The following is an 18421-nucleotide window of genomic DNA, read 5'->3' as shown; positions in this document are numbered from 1 at the left end:
TTTGGACTGTCATTTATTCAATCCGAAAATCGAAAATCCAAACCGAAATTTTCATATTCAATCTGAACTGTGCGAACGCCCCCCTCCTTACATATATACCCCATTAAAGTCATACTCACGCTGTATAAAAATTTGTAAATTTACTCACTTTAAAACAACTTCACACATAGGGTTTTAAAGTTGCAAAACTCTTATGTTAGGCATATCATGAGATCAATCATTTTTTTGCCGGAATTCAGTCAAAAATGACTAAAGTTTAGTTATTTTTTTTTACCTGAACTTCAGTCATTATTGCCTAAAAATAAATCTGAAATTAGGCTTGATAATCCCTATTTCAGACATTTATGTCTAAAGTTGCATCTATAGTACCCGTAATTGAATTTTGCATATACTTTATTTAATACATAAGTAGATTTTTCCCTATTTTTATGGAACTCAGCTGATAGAGGTATTTGATAGATCTAGTTTTAAATCCTACATAGTTCTGCAGGATCTCATTGCAGGCCGGGTCAATCCGCCGATAGTAGATATTAAAATTGACTCAAGAACCTAGGTATTTATAACGATCAGACCGGTCAATTTGAGCTTTAAAGTTCCTCTTAGTGATTCTGAGTAGTTTCATATTGTGTATTATGACTTGTGTGTGTGGTCGGATTTGAATTTCAGATGTTTCAGGATGAATTTGGATAAGTGATTCTCTCTTTAGAAGCTTAATTTAAAAATATTGACTGAGGTTCGACTTTTGTGGAAACGACACCGTAGCGGTATTTTGATGGCTCTGATAGGTTCGTATCGTGATTTTGGACTTGGGCGTATGCCCGGAATCGAATTTGGAGGTTCGTAGGTTGATTTGTGTTGTTTTGCCGAAAGCCTTAAAAATTCTATAAGTTTGACCGTAGGTTGACTTCATAGCTATTGTGTTTGGATTTCCGTTTCGGTTCCTGGAATAAGTCCGTTTTTTATTTAAAACTTGCCCGCAAAGTTTGGCGTCATTTCGAGTTGAATTGATAGGAATCAGACGCGCGTTTGTGTTTTTAGAAATTCTTGAGTTTCATGTTGAATTCATATGTTTTGAGGCCCGATTCGTGGTTTCAGATGCTATTTTGATGATTTGATCGCACGAGCGAGTTCATGTTATATTTTTAGACTTGTTTTGATATTTGGTTTAAGTCCCCGAGGGCTAGGGTGAGTTTCGGATGAGTTGCGGAGTGTTTGATAGAGTTTGAGTTCTGTTGTTTTTTCCACAGGTGTCTCAGGTCGCGTATTTGCAAGTTTGGATCGCAATTGTGATGTTAGGCAAAGTCTTCTAGGTTTGCGTTTGCGAACCCAGTGTTCGCAATTTCAATGGGGCGCCTGGGGGGAGCTGGTTCGCATTTGCAATCTTCTTGGTCGCATTTGCTAAGTGTCCATGTTCGCATTTGCGAACAAATCATCGCATTTGCAATGACAACACGTGTGTGAGGGACTTTGATTTTGCGATAGTTTTCTCGTATTTGGGGGGTTCGCAACATTTGCGACACCTGCGACAAGACAAAAAATTGAGGGACATTATTTTTTAACCTGATTTTCATATTTTGGAACCCTAGACTCGGTAGAAGGCGATTTTGAAAATGAATTTTCATCTACAAACTTTGGATAAGTGATTCTAGTCTATTTCTGATCGTATTTCATCGACATATCTTAGATTTTAACATCAAAATCATGTGAATCAAGTGAAAATTTGTGAAACTTTATCAAGTTTTTGAAAAATAAGAATGTGGGTTTTGAGAGTCGATTTGGACTCGGATTTTGAAACTAATCACATATATGAACTCGTGGGGTTATGGGTAGTCAAAATCTACCATTGGACCCGAGCTTTGATCGGGCGGGTCCCGAGTTGACTTTTGTTGACTTTTGAGCAATCGTGCAAAAATCGTAACTTTAATTATTGGAATTAATTTCTCTTGCATTATTTGATGTTGTTGAGTCAATTTTGATTAGATTGAGCCGATTGGAGGTGAATTATAAAGGAAAAGCTATTTTTGAGAATTGATTGAGGGCTTTTGAGGTAAGCATCTTGCCTAACGTTGTATGAGAGAATTACCCCATAGGGATTGGTTGTTGTACAATTTGAACTACGTGGAAGACGTGTATACGAGGTGATGAGTGTGTACATGGATTATATATGAAAATTTGACCGGCTTAGACTCTTAGATGCTTATGTACATTAAAATAAAGTTGTCTTATCATGTTAAATCCTCCATTGCCAAATTTACTCTTACGTGTCTTATTTGAAGTTGATTGGTTCATGTTCTACCATTTATTGCTAAATATACTTTTATATGCCCAAATTGAAGTTGTTGCCCCTTTTATTGCCATGTTATCTCTTCCGTAGTTGATTATCCTTAATTGAAGTTATCGTTCACTTCTGTAGTTGATTATCCTTAATTGAAGTTATTGTTATCTCTTTCGTAGTAGATAATCCTTAATTGAAGTTATTGTTATACTTTCGTAGTTGATTACTCTTATTTGAAGTCGTGGCTACATGTTATTTCTCTTATTATTGAGTTGTTCTTACTTGGAATCATTGTTACATGTGTATTTAATTGGAATCATTATTACGTGTTGTCTCTCTTATCGTTGAGTCATTCTTATTGGGAATCATTGTTACATGTTATCTTTCCTACTGTTGAGTTACTCTTATTTGATATCGTTGTTACACACTATCTCTCTCATTGTTGAAACTATTGTTACTTGTCATGTCTTTCATTGTGAGCTCGTTCTTCCGTATCTTTGTGTTCTGTAATTCTTGTGTTGATTTACTTGTCGTACTCTTGTATTATTGTTGTTGATATACTCAGTAGGGGTGGGCGTTCAGGGAGTTCAGATTGGGTATGAAAATTTTGGTTTCGATTTTTGATCTTCGGATTGAAGAAATGACAATCCAAATCCAATCCAAATAAGATCGGATTGGATCGGATTTTTAAGTTCGGATTCTAATTAATCGGTTTGGATATTTTGGATTTTCGATTTTGATCTTATAAGTTGAGATATTATTTTTAATAAATATCTAAATGAAGGACTCGTATTAAATTGCCTGAAAAGTTTCTCATTCTCACCACAATCATCCAAATAAAGTATTCAAGTAATAAAATTATTATCAAGGAAAAGTGATCGCTGCCAACTCCACACTACTAAAAGGTAGGAAGATAGGGTCGCAATAGATTTTACCTGATATGAGGGTCGGGATAGGTTTCCACAGGGAGCTAGGAATGGAGTCGAGTATCTATCTAGACTAGAGTTGTGTATTTGTTCCTCATGTCACTTCCATACATTTTTGGGTTTTTGGTTTTAAACTACTATTATCAAACTAATAATTGAAACTAGATTATGCTACGAGATAATTGCTAAGTTGTATCTAATGGGAAGAAGGGCACTTAGGTCATGACATTACCTAGGTGGCTAATTGACGGGTAGATGTTACTAAGGTTCGATTGACATAATTGGGGCTTATGCTATAACTATTGCACAATTTTACCCACTCTCACACCTCTTGGTAGAGAGAGTGATTTTGCACAATTGACTCTCTCTAGACCAAATGGGTAGGCAAATTAGCTCAAGCAACTAGGTTCAAGTTGGGTAATTACTCTCTCGAGGCTTAACCCTTTAATTGGGACTATCAATTCCCTTGAGTCCATCCCAATTCCTTGTTGGGTCAATTTTGGAGACTTAGGCTCTCTTTCTCAAGAAGAGCCAAGTCAACTTAGCACAAACCAGTGTTTGCAACCACTAATTCATAGATTAAACCATAAAATTGACCCAAATAACAAACACCCATAGTCAATCTAACAATAGATGACAACACCCATCAATTACCCACACTAGGGTTGAGCCACAACCCTAGCTAATGGGTTTAGCTACTCATGCTTGAAGGAGAAAATAGAGAAATAGATGAAGAATAAGGCATATTAATTAAATGCTAAATTAAAATACAAGAATCTATCGTTAATTTGAAGCTAAGATTCCAAAAATGGCTACAAATGAATTCCCACGAGCGTAGCTAAGTTCTGGATATATCTAATGACCTAAAAATGGTAAAATGTTCTATTTATACTAGGCTGGAAAAACTGGACAAAAATACCCCTGCGGGGTCAGCGCGGGCCACATAAAATGGACCGCGGCCGCGCTAGGCTCTTGGACTTAAATTCTGGGCTCTCTGACTTGGGCTTCGCGGATCGTGTAGAATGGATCATAGTCGCGGCGGCAGCTATCGCGGTCCGCACAACCATGATCGCGGACCGCATTGGCATTTTTCATCTCTCTGAATATCTCTTTCGCGGACTGCACAAAAAGGCAGTGCGGCCGCGGAACCTTCACCGCGGATCGCGCAATGTGGACTGTGGTCGCGTTGCCTGAAGCCTGGTTTTGCCATCTCTCTGAATCACCTTGTGCGGCCACATTTGACTTTGTGCGGTCCGCACTAGGCCTGTTTGCCCTTAGTTTACTTTGTCTTTGATACTTGAGCAGGTTTCACTCCTTTTGAGCTGATCCTTGACCTTTCGTCACTTTGTCGATCAAACCTTCAATCAAGAACAACTTATGAGCCTTTTGGGACTATTTTGTAACGATTTATAATCAAAGCATAGGCAAGAAGGAGCATGAAAATCGTTAAAATCCCTGCTTATCAACTCCCCCAAACTTAAGCCTTTGCTTGTCCTCAAGCTAACAAAATAAGACCCATCCCTTAAGGGAAATTCCAAGTATTTCCAACTATCCTAAAGTAACCTCAACAAGCATCAATTGGGACTAACAATTGCCCTCAATACGAATGAATCATTCACAACATTTAAACTTTGAAAAACTATGGATCAAGTGTGACACAAGAGCATCAAGAGTTGACTCATTACATCAAAGAATTCTCTCAATTACTTTGGTCATTGTGGAACCCAAACTCACGCATCCTCAACTCTCTTTAAGCAAACCTCACCTTTTAGAGCATTAGCACACAAACCGAGGTTAATGGGAATTCACTCATCTCTCTCAAGGAAAGGCCACAAATCCGGCTCTAAGTACCATATGTTTGCCCCTCATGTAAGTATCCACTAATGTAAGCGTCATTCAACTCAAGATCATAAAGGACTTTTGAGGAGTCAATGTGAAGGCTTTTGGTTCAGGCTAGGAAACGTTTTTGGTCTAAATAGGTTCCATCTTCTCTTAAGCACTTCTTTTGATTCATTTGGCACAATTCTCTTGACTCTTTGAGTATCTCACTTCTTTTCAAGGGGTTAGAGATACATAATGTCACTCTTTCTTATGCACTTCAAAACGTTTCTCCTTTTTTCAACTTTTTCCACACTTTTTTTTCTCTTTTGTTTTTTCTTGAATCCCTTTTTATTCTTTTTCACATTGGGCTTTCTTTTTGCCTTTTTCTTTTCTTTTCTTTTCTTTTTCATTACCTTCCTTTTCTTCGCTTTAGTACCTTTTACCACTTTGTTCCCTCTCTCGTTTCTCCCCCCCAAACTTAGACTTTTGCCATTGCTCAAGGGAAGATCGGATGCCAAAAGAAGGTATATTTTAGAATGGATATAGGCTTATAGTATTGATTCTTGAAAGAAAAAGGTTTAAGGCTCAAAAGGGTTAACTAGGGATTATATCATTGGTGGGCTATGGAATTGTTCAACTATCATTTGGATCAAGGAGAGCCTATAATCACTTCTCAAGCCAAATTTCACTCAAGATTTCGCGTCAACAGACATTCAGGGCAAGTTCTAGACCATTGGCTCGGGACTTGGACTCACAGTTCGATTTCTCAGCACACAAGGTCAAGGATTGCTAAAGACATAGAGTCGGGGGCCCACAACATCCTTAGACACGATTGAGCACACAATAGTCCCGAAAGACCACATGATGATTGTTTGGTCAACACAAGAGTCTCAAGGTCACGATTTTCACCATCCTAAACACAACAACTTGTCTTTGATAATGGGATCAAAGACAAATGTGTTAAGCCCAAGTGAAGCTTTGCTTGAGGTACCCTTAACTATAAGCTACCAAAAATAAAAACAAAAATGGACTCAAACCCTTAAGAAGGTTGTCACGCCATCCATCATCAGGAAGAGCCACCCGGTTCACACAATACTCCACCTTTGAAAAGAACCGTGGCATTAAGAAAACCAAAGGCTTATTGAAGCGCCAAAAATGAAATAGAAAGCTACGAGCCTATCTAAGAAGCTAAAAACGAGGAATTTTTACAAAATAGAAGATAGAATGAATATGTACAATAGGGTATTTGAATATACAACGGGGGATGAATATATACAATAATGTAACTTTATATACAGACCAAGGGGAAGATAAAAAATGCGATAAGAGTAGCTAAATGTAAAGTTATATACAGACCAATAGAAGATCAAAAAGACATAAAATGTAACAATATGTAGGGCGCACCCCCTCAAATAAAAGTTGGAATTATCCCCAATGCAACAAATAAATAACCACCGAAAAGTATAAGGAAAGGATATGGGAACTCCCTAAGCCGTGTCCGTCTGCATGGGATCATCAATGGTCCCTGGGTCCTCTGTATGTGCGGGAACCCCAGACTGGTTTCCGGTCTCCTACTACTCAGCTGCTGGGACTGGGGCCTGGACCTGGACGGGCTGAATATCAGGAACATCCTGTGGCTGATTGAAGGAAGCCTCCGGTGGGTCCGCCAACTGGATGATTGCTTCATCTGCACTAGGGAGCTTCCTCTTCTTCTTAGGAAGCCTCTGTGTCTTCTCCTGCTGTGGCTCTGCTGCTGGAGCTGGGTCCTCAAATAGCAAATCTAAAGGCAGCTGGTCTGCCTTCAGTCTGTCCACATCCGCTCTAAGCTCCTTCACAGACTCCTCGGAAGCCCATGTTTTTCGCAGCTTCTTGTGCTCCCTGGCAAGCTCCTTCAGGGCCTTGCCATGTGAATCCACTACCTTAGCCAAGGCAGCCTGAGAATCAAGGATTTTCTGCTGGTTGGCAAGAATCTCCTTAAGTGAATCCTTGATAGTTTGGGGAACCTGCACTGGGTGTGGTGCCGACTGAGCTGCAATGGTGGAGGTCAATGTAGACAACTTGGACGAAGCAGTCGCCATCCAGTTGTTCAAGCTATGAAGTGTCTAGCTCAGCTAGTAGGCGTTGATAGGATGGGCCCGAGAAGATGGAATCCTTGGTCCAGCTGAAGTAGAGAGGCCAGCAGTAGTGGAAGGTCTGGGAGGCATGTCAACAACTGTGGAGGTAGGCTCAGTGGAGGGCTCTACCGCAATCAGCTCTTCAGACTGGCCAGTTGGGGCAGAAGCAGGCGGCTTATAGTTCTTGTCCTTGGGGTTATCTGACCCCTTCAAACTATACCATGAAAACGGAGCCACAGGTTTGACCTTGATGTCAAAAGGTCTCTTCTCCACCTCCAGGTCCCGGAAATACATAGTGCGAGTGCTGGGAAAAGGGTAGTTCCGGTCATGCTCAACCCCCACTGCAGAAATGACGTGGGATATCACATTGCCCACGTTGATTGAGTATTCTGCCATAATAGATGCAACAAGAACGACCCGGGCAAGTGGAATAGTCTGATCATGGGTAGTGGGGTCGAGCCGACTGCACACAAAAGTCAACCACCCCCTAGCCTCAAAGTTAAAGGTCCTCCGAAGTATTTTGACACCTGCTTGCAACCACTCTGGAACCATACAAGCTAACCACGGACGAACCTTCTCGCCCATTGCCAACTATTTATTGTAAAGGGACTCATCTTCTTCATTGAACCCCAAGTATTCATTTAGTGCCTTCCCGGTGAATACCACATTTTTGTTTCGCACTTTGGTCACTTTAGTGCCCTTCAAGATGTGGGCCACATTGCTATAAAACTCCTTGACCATATGCTCATTCGCCTTCACACAATTATCTTTAAAGTGCTCCCAACCCACTCGAGCTCAAAACTGTCTATGTACATTGGGGTGTAGGGGTAGATAGTCTCTGTCAATGAAGCTCCTCTCAAGAATCAACTTTAGTGTCGGCCACCATTCCCTAAACTTGTGGAACGCCACCTGGCTGACCAATCTATCTTCCTAAATATCGGGATTTCTAGTCCGGTCAATACCCCCAACCTGAGGGACACCACCCCCAGGTAGCTCCCCATCTCCCTCATCACCTCTAGCACCCTTTCTATATATTGAAGCTGTGGGAGAGGTATAGTATTCCTCCTCACTACCTGCTGTTGAGCCCTCAGATGACCTAGAAGAAATGTTGATTGAAGCTTGAGCACCGGGGGACGAGGGAGGAGTGTCTCTATGTATGTCCCTCTCCAGATACAGGATGTATAGTGGGACGGAATCTGAAGAGATCTCCCAGGAGGGCTCGTACTCACTCCCCGAGTTGTCAATGGTTCTGTTAGCCGCTTTTATGGCCTTCCTCATGTCTTTGATGTTTTTTCTAGCCTGGGGAGTGAGTTTTACTATCCTTTGCTTCCCTCAGCGGGAAGAATCACCTCAACCGGGTTGTTTCGAGCCTTTGCCTCGTTGTTTAACCATTTTTTGCAAGCACAAACATCTAGCTTTGTTAGTATCAGCACATGTAGTGAATCAGTTATGGAAAATGAATTTCAGAACAGAAGCCCAAAAGTTGTAGAAGATGTTGTAGACACAGTGCACCACAGACCGCACGAAAAGGAGTGCGGGCGCACTGAAGGCACCGCAGACCGCATAAAAGCAACTGCGGTCCGCATTGGGGGTAAGGGCTAAAAATTCATCCTCTGAATCTCACCACTGTGGTTCGCACAAAGTGGTATCGCGGCCGCAGTGGGCCAGCGCGGACCGCACAAAATGTAGTGCGGCCACGCTGGGCAACAAGTCAACCTTTTAGAACATAAGCACTGCGGTTCGCACAAAGTGGTACCGCAGACCGCATCAGAGTAATGCGGACCACACAAAAGGGACCACGGTCCGCAGAGGGTGCTTAGTCAAGGCACTAAGTTAAGGTTCATGGGTTTTGCCTTTTTGTCAAAGTTTTTACCTAACTTTGTCCCTACTCAATTTACCCAGTTAATAATACTCCTCAAGCACACAAAACAAAATAGTTAAACTAACTAACATTAAAATTGAAGAATTACGGGGGTGGGGGGGGGTGGGGGTGGGGAAGTCTACATAGTTAATAGAAAATGACATAAAATGAAATTAAATACTTAAAATAACAAGAAGTGGTTGAATTGTTACCAGGTATTTGAGAAGAAGTGAAGAAACATAATGCAAACAAGCTATTACGAAGAAGAGGGAAGATGAACAATAATTTTTAGGTCTCTGAGAATTAATTTTTCGAAAAAGGTAACCGATGACCCCTGAGGTTTATTTATAGAAAAACGTGTGGGACCCGGTCATACCTACCGGTGTGGCCGTACAAAACGGACCGCGGACCGCGCTGGGTTTTTTCAGAAGAAGCTTAAGAAGGCAACCTCCGCGGTCCACACAAAACAGACCGCGGCCGCAGAGGTCTACCGCGGTCTGCACTAAATGGAATGCGGCCACGGTGGCAATCTTCAGAGAGTACCTCACTTGGCCTTCACCAGTGCGGACCGCACAAAGTGCAATGCGGTCGCACTTGCAATTTCAGAGACTGTTCAATTTTTTCAAAATGTTTTGCACTGTATCAACACAATCCTTGCAACATCTCACAACCAATTAGCTCAAAAATCAATCTTACAAAGAAAATCAAAGAAAACAAGAAGAAAAAGACATGGGTTGCCTCCCAAGATGCGCCTGATTTAACTTCGCGGCACGACGTATGTTACCATCACATTACTTTAGATGAAGAAGTGCCACCACATGGTTGTCATCAAATTTTCCAAGATAATGCTTGACCCGGTGCCCATTAACTCTGAAAACTTCACCATTTTTTTTCCTTAGATCAAGAGCATCAAATGGGGTCACAAACACAACTTCAAAAGGCCCACTCCACTTTGACTTGAGCTTACCCGGAAACAGACATAATCGGGGATTGAACAAGAGAACCATATCTCCAACCTTGAACTCCTTACCCCGAGCATATTTTCGTGAAGGTACTTCATTTTGTCCTTATACAAGGATAAACTTGAGTAGGCATGGAATCTAAACTCATCGAGCTCATTGAGTTGTTCAACACGAAGATTTGCCGCAACATCCCATTCCAAATTCAACTTCCTCAAAGCCCACATGGCCTTGTGCTCTAACTCAACCGAAAGATGAAAAGCTTTTCCAAACACCAATCGATACGGAGACATACCAATCGGAGTTTTGTAAGTCGTCCGATAAGCCCATAGAGCGTCATCCAACTTTTTCGACCAATCGGTCCTATTAGCATTGACAGTTTTTGACAAGATGCTCTTAATTTCTCTGTTGAAGACTTCCACTTGACCACTAGCTTGAGGATGATAGGGGGTAGAAACCTTATGATTGACACCGTACTTGGAAAGCAACGTGTCGAAAGCCTTATTGCAAAAGTGAGACCCCCCATCACTATAAATCGCACGAGGGGTGCCAAACCTTGTGAAGATGCTCTTTTTAAGAAATGCCACAACACTCCGGGCTTCATTATTAGGCAAAGCCACGACTTCAACCCATTTTGAGACATAGTCAACCGCCACGAGAATGTAAGTATTCCCACAAGAGCTAACAAATGGACCCATGAAATCAATGCCCCAAACATCAAAGATATCCACTTCTAGAATCGTATTGAGAGGCATCTCATCCCTTTTTGAAATTCCACCTGATCTTTGGCACTCATCATACCTCTTCACCACATCGCTCGCATATTTGAATACGGTGGGCCAATAGAATCCACAACTAAGAACTTTCGAGGCGATCCTTACCCCACCATGATGGCCACCATAAGGTGAAGAATGACATGCCTCTAAGATACTCAATTGTTTTTCCTCCGGGACACATCTACGAATCACACCATCCATGCAAATCTTGAACAAGTATGGCTCATCCCAATAGAAATCCAAACTATCCCGCTTGAGCTTCTTCCTTTGGTCAGAAGAGAGCTCATACGAGATTATTCCGATCACAAGGTAATTGGCAACATCGGCAAACCATGGCATATCCTTCATTGAAACCGCAAGGAGTTGTTCATTGGGAAATGAATCATTGATCTCAAGGCCGTCACAAGGCCTACTCTCCTCCTCCAAACGGGACAAGTGGTCCGCCACTTGATTCTCACTACCCTTCCGGCCAACAATTTCTAGATCAAACTCTTGAAGAAGTAACACCCATCTTATCAATCTCGCCTTGGAGTCTTTTTTGGTCATCAAATACCTAAGGGCAGCATGATCGGTGTGCGCTATAACTTTGGCTCCCATAAGGTAAGGTCGAAACCTTTCCATAGCAAACACAATGGCCAACAACTCTTTCTCGGTGACTGTATAGTTCCTTTGAGCCTCGTTCATGGTCTTGCTTGCGTAGTACATCGGATGAAACATTTTTTTGATTCTTTGGCCCAAAACAGCCCCAACCGCAATGTCACTAGCATCACACATGAGCTCGAAAGGCAAGCTCCAATTTGGTGCGGTAATGATGGGGGTAGAAGTCAACTTGAGCTTGAGAAGCTCGAATGCTTGCATACAACTCTCATCAAACAAGTACTTTGCATCTTTCTCTAGCAACTTGCACAAAGGGTATACCACTTTGGAAAAATCTTTTATGAACCTCCGGTAAAAACCCCCGTGCCCAAGAAAACTCCTCACCCCTTTGACAGAAATAGGGGGAGGAAGCCTTCAAATCACCTCTATCTTGGCTTTGTCAACCTCAATTCCTCGCTTCGAGATTTGGTGACCCAACACTATACCCTCTTCAACCATGAAATGTCATTTTTCCCAATTGAGTACGAGGTTTGTGTCTTCACACCGGGCCAATACTCTATCCAAATTTTTCAGACACTCATCAAAAGAATCCCCAACCACGTTGACATCATCCATGAAAATCTCCAAGATATCTTCCACCATGTCGGAGAAAATAGCCATCATGCAACGTTGGAAGGTTGTCGGAGCATTACACAATCTGAACGGCATTCCAGAGAAAGCGAATGTGCCGTAAGGACATGTAAATATTGTCTTCTCTTGGTCCTCCGGGGCAATTAAAATTTGATTGTACCCCGAGTAACCATCCAAGAAGCAATAGAAAGCATGCCCCGCAAGACGATCTAGCATTTGGTCAAGGAATGGCAATGGGAAATTATCTTTTCGGGTCACCTTGTTTAGCTTCCGGTAATCTATACATACTCTCCACCCGGTGACTGTGCGAGTAGGGATGAGTTCATTGTTGTCATTGGTCACCACAGTCATACCACCCTTCTTCGGCATACATTGCACCAGAGAAGTCCAAGAGCTATCAGAAATAGGATAAACCACATCGGCGTCTAACCACTTGATAACCTCTTTCTTCACCACTTCTTGCATCGCCTCATTTAATCTTCTTTGATGCTCCAAAGACGGCTTTGCATCCTCCTCCAAGATGATTTTGTGCATGCAAAATGCGGGGCTTATTCCCTGAATGTTAGCTAGAGTTCATCCAATTGCCCTTTTTCGCTTTTGAAGCACCGCCAAAGTGGCCTCAACCTGCATGTTAGTAAGGCAAGAAGAAAGAATAACTGGTAAAGTAGCATTTGAACCCAAGAATTCATACCTGAGGTATGGAGGAAGTGGCTTCAACTCCAACACCGGTGGCTCCTCAATTGATGGCTTTGTTGGTGGAGTTTTCTGATTTTCAAGATCCAAAGATAGCTTCAGTGGCTCATAAGAATAAGAGCCCATCCCATGTAGGGCGTTGACACATTCCACTCTACTAGCATCATCATTGACATCCATGTTCAAGAGCACTGCTTCAAGAGGATTTTCCACGTTGATCATAGCACTGGTATCATCCACAATCACTGTTGTGACAAGGTCTACAAATGAGCTCTGCCACACCTCTTTTTTCACTACACCCCCGAGAGGGGTGTATAAAGGGAGTTTTTCCAATTAAAGGACAATCGAAACGGGATTTATTGTCAAAAGATTCAGAGTCGCCACTTGGGAGATTTATGGTGTCCCAAGTCACCGGTTGAATCCCGAATCGAGGAAAAGCTTGACTCTGTTTAACAGTTCGTGAATTAGAAATCTGGGTAAGGAATTCTGTTAACCCGGGAGAAGGTGTTAGGCACTCCCGAGCTCCGTGGTTCTAGCACGGTCGCTTTGATTATACTTGGCTTGACTAAATTGTCTAATTACTAATTTCGGAACCTATGTGCTTTTACCTTTTACAACGCTTTAATAAAGAAAAATTATCTCGAAATGAGTCACGCGTACATGTACCCATCTGTTTGGCGCGTCAAAAATCATGTCACGCGAACGTGTTCACAATTAATAACGCATTATTATTAAGAAAGTTCAGCCGAAGTTGCGCGAACACATACTCCGATTTTGTTTTTAGAAATCGTAATCATGTCACGCGAACGTGTCCACAATCACCCAAAGTGCTCACAATCGAACCAACTGATGATGAGAAATGAAACACAAACTAATCATGGAAAACAACCAAGCACAGAATGATAAAAATTCAAGCCAAATAAAATCAACATAAAAAAACTGCAATTAAAAGAGATATGCCATGAATTTTGCTGAAATGGAAAAGAGGCGGACCTTTGAGGTTAAAACCTTTCTTCACTATATTGAATTGCAGAAAGAAAGTGTCTGCTACAACTCGAAGGAGAATAGGCTATCGAACGGAGTTCGAACAGCCTCGACGAAACTACGACCAGACCTAGAAACCAGCATCACCTCGACGTACGACTGGAACGGACTCCTTGAACGACGACCTCCGACGAACTCGAAGCTCGCTGGAAAACTTGAACTAAACCAAAACGACAAAGCCAACAATCTCCGTGACAAAGAAAGACCCTTGTTCCTCTCGTCTCCCTATAGGTGCATTTTTCTTTGTGAATGTCTGCATTTCGTCCAGAAGAAGAGGACACAGAGCTGCTGGTTCTCTTTTGGGTTCTAGTCAGGTGGAAGATGACAGGGGGTATGTTCTGCGGGTTTATGGAGGAAGATGAAGGATGAAGATGATGAAGCTCACGGCAGCGGCTGCTTCTCCATCGTCTTAGGTCTTCTAGGTCTTCGTCTGTTAGCTTTACTGGAGAAGATGAACTCGTGTGGAAGGGGATCTGTTGTTTCGTTCAACAAGAAGCCATGGAGGGCTAATTCAAGAAGATGAAGAACGAGAGGGTAGGGTTCTTTTGTGTGCTGCTGTGTGTTCTCGGTGTTTCATGGTGGTTTCAAGCCATGGCTGCTGGTGGGTCCGTTGTGAAGAAAACGTCCGGGAAAAAAAGGGGAGGGGGGGTCGTACTGTGCAGCTTCTCAGTTTTTTGTTCAGCCTTCTTTTTGTTTCTTCAGCCTTTTTTTCTTTTTCTTCTTTTTATATTGTAGGTTTTTTGGTAGGGTTTTTAGGTTAAGAAGTATGAGACTAGGAATTATGGGCTTGGCAATTGTGAGTTAGGTCCAAAATTAAGCCTAAAAATGGGTTGCTCGAGCCCAAGTTCTATTCTTTCGCTGCGAACGAGATTAAAAATACGGGTCCATTTATTAATTATTACTACTATTCAAATAATTATTAAAATAAAACTAACCATTAAAACAAATCTATTTTTGGTATTTTCAAATATCATATTAAAATAAAAATACGATACTATTTTTGTATATATTTTTAGATTAAAAGTGACTACAAAATATTAATGAACCTATTTTTGTAAATTTTTGTTTTCTTGTTATAAAATAGAGTAAAAAGAGCCAAAATCACTTAAAATATCTATATTATGCCTAAATTAAATATTTTACGCTAATATATAAAAAATCTTGGGGAGGGTCAAAAATCACATGTTTACAGCTGCCCCTCTTTGACTGGAAACGTACAGAGTTTTCAGACAAAGACTGACTAGACAGGTTTTTGACCCGACCCTTATTTGGAGAGACTAAAGCAAAGAGAAAAGGGGAATATGACCGAGCCCTGGTATCTGGGTTGCCTACATATCCTTGGCTATAAAGGAATCAGGCCACGTGTAGTTCAGAAATGAGTGAGATGACGGAGTATGCCGAGGTGGAGATCCGGTCGAGGTGCCATTCCGCCGAGGTTCCAATCCGCAGTCCTGCTATTACATCAAAATCAAAACATGAAAAAGACTAGCTAAGCCTATCAATTACGAGTTACAAGTTTCCTATCTATAAGTCTTCTGAAGCTTGATCTTGAGTCTTGAGTGGTTCTTCATGCAGACTTTAGATTTGAATCATCACGCTCGCCAGTTGCAGGTGCTAGCTCGTTCTTCTCTAGATTTTCGGACCAAGGTCGGACATGTAGTGCTTGTGGCCTTGGCCATGTCTTGAGCAGCTCACATCCTTCATCAACTTTTGCATTTGGATTAACTTGTTGCCTTTCTCTCTTTTCCTTTATTGATTAACTTCTGTTTATCATCTAGGACTGCTGACTCGCATTCTTGACGCGAGCTTCTTTCGTTACTGACTTGAATTACATTCTGAATTGAATTCCCTTTTTCCAGGCGAGCGCCTGATTGCTGAACTTGAACCGTCTTATCTTATTACTTGACATTGTTTTCCCTTGCACCGTGAACCATTTTCCCCTGAAACTTGAACTGACTTCCTTCGAAACTGCTTTCCCTTGAAACTCGAGTTGTCTTCCTTCGACACTGCTTTCCCTAGAAACTTGAGTTGTCTCCCCTTGTTCTCCAGGTGGGCGCCTGATTACAACAAAATAGACAAAACAAAGAAATTTTTTCTGCCCTAGTTTGCACTAGGAAGATTTGTGAGTTGTTAGCAAAATTGTAAACCACTTGTACTATTGATGCCATGATGAAATTAAACTAAAGAATAGACTAGGAAAACTGTAAACTAAGCTTGACTAAAGTAAAAACTGACCCTATTCTCTAGGCGGGGCTCCCTGACTGCTAACTTGAAATGTATTCCCTGCTCTCTAGGTGGGCTCCTGACTGCTAACTTGAAATGTATTCCCTGCTCTCCAGGAGGGCTCCTGACTTCAACAAAATAGACAAAACAAAGAAAATTTTCTGCCCCGATTTGGTGGCTGGGCACAGATATAAGTGTAAAACGGATCACATTGCTAAATATCAATAAGAACTTGAAAGCTAAAACTTGAATTGTACTCCCTTGTTCTCCAGACGGGCTCCTGATTGTTGACTTGAAAGTATTCGCTGCTTTCCAGGCAGGCTCCTGACTTCAACTTGAAAGTGCTCCCTGCTCTCCAGGCGGGCTCCTAACTTCAAGATAGACAAAACAAAGAGTTTGAAAGCTAAAATTTAAATTGTACTCCCTTGTTCTCGAGGCGGGCTCCTGACTGCTAACTTGAAAGTATTCCCTACTCTCCAGGCGGGCTCCTGACTGCTACGCTTGAATGTATTCCCTGCTTTCCAGGCGGGCTCCTGATTGCTGACTTGAAAGTATTCCCTGCTTTCCAGGCGGGCTCCTGATTTCTAACTTGAAAGTATTCCCTACTTTCCAGGCGGGCTCCTGACTTCTGACTTGAAATGTATTCCCTGCTCTCCAAGCGGGCTCCTGACTTCAACATAGATAGAACAAAGAATTTGAAAGCTAAAATTTAAATTAAACTCCCTTGTTCTCCAGGCGGGCTCCTGACTGCTGCGCTTGAAAGTATTCCCTGCTCTCTAGGCGGGCTCCTAACTTCAACTTGAAATGTACTCCCTGCTCTTCAGGTGGGCTCCTGATTGCAACAAAATAGACAAAGAAAATTTTTCTGCCCCAGTTTGGTGGCTGGGCACAGATGTGAGTGTAAAATTAAGTCATATTACCAAGTATTACTAAGAATTTGAAAGCTAGGTCCCATTATCCAAGGGGTCCTGACAACTCTTAATTAAATGACAATTTTAACTCTACGTTATATCTTCTAAAGGTGCGACTTCTGCTAAATCTTGTTATCTAAGAGGGTTTCTAAACTACTCTCCATTATCCAAGAGGGTCCTGAAAATCAAATGTCAATTTTTATCTTAAGGGTGACAACTTTCATGGATGAATTATACCGCCCTACAGCAGAGTTTACGCTAAATTGTTGTTATCTAATCGAAATCTTAAAGCTAAGTCCCATTATTTAGGAGGGTCTTGGAAACTCCTAATTGAATCCTATCTCGGACATGCAAACTTCTAAGCTAACTTATATTCTTTTGGGATTTATGCTAGATTATGCTATTTCTACACTTTAAACTAGGTCCCATTTTCCAGGAGGGTCCTGAAAATCAAAAATCAAACTTGTTTGGTGACTGCCTTTCTCCACGGAGAGTTCTTCTGAAACAAACGAACTTTTCTGCCCCTGTTTCAATCAAAGACAATTTGTTAGTTCAAAATGGTGGTTAGCCGATGGCATTCTTGCTGAACATCTTTCCGCTGCATTGTTTTGTTCTGACTGGCTTCCACGAACTGGCCTTGAACCGCTTTGACTTTCTAACTGACTTTCACACCCCATGACCTTCGACAAACCGAGTGTTCTATACCCATGTTATTGTTTTACCTCTGACCTTTTTATTTGAACCTTTGCATCTCCCATGACATTACCAATCCATTCCACCGATGAAACTTTCGGTGATTCCTTGTACCCCTCTCTTACATCATGTTATCCTTAGTATGCTTTGACCACTCCGTGCTTTGCAATTTTGGAAGTTGGTAGTGAGCTTTGAAATCTTTTTCACTTGATTTGAACAAGACTGACATTGAAACATCTTTAGATAAATACCCAAAAGAAAATGAAATGCAATGACTTTGCGGGTTAAGGATAAGAATAATTCAAAACCAGATGACTGCTATAAAAGGAAAAAGAAAAAGAAACTTATCTGAGTGGAACAACCGGTACCAATGATCATGACATGCATTTCGGATTAATCGGCCCAATCTGTCCAACCAATCAACTTTCAATTGCCGTACTTCATTGCCCCAGAATTTCCATGACCTAATTACTTTACCCAAACATTGACCTTGTTCATCATGTGGCTCCTTGAAAGGTTTTCACCAGCAGACCTCTTTCATTCGTTCATCTCTTAACTCATTTTTGCCTTACGGTGCCCGTGAGGGTTTTCACCAATAAGACTCTCTCATTTTAATTTCTCTCAACTCCCGTCGCCTTACGGTGCCCGTGAGGATTTTCACCAATAAGACTCTCTCCTTTTATTTCCCTCCTTGCTTGAACCAGAGTGTTGCCCCCGACATGAATTACCTTTACCTGCTTGACTTGGCATTTCTCAAAGACTGATCAGAAGGTCTTTCTTTCGACCGTAATATGGGCTTTTGGACAGGGCTAGGAAGGAAGGGTATAAAAATTTCAAAACAATTTAAATGGGTTAGAATTACAACTTTCGGAATCAGGTTTCCCACAACAACCACAAC

This window comes from Nicotiana sylvestris, chromosome 7 (assembly GCF_000393655.2).
Source record: "Nicotiana sylvestris chromosome 7, ASM39365v2, whole genome shotgun sequence".
Lineage (NCBI taxonomy): Eukaryota > Viridiplantae > Streptophyta > Magnoliopsida > Solanales > Solanaceae > Nicotiana > Nicotiana sylvestris.
This window is presented reverse-complemented; position numbering follows the sequence as displayed.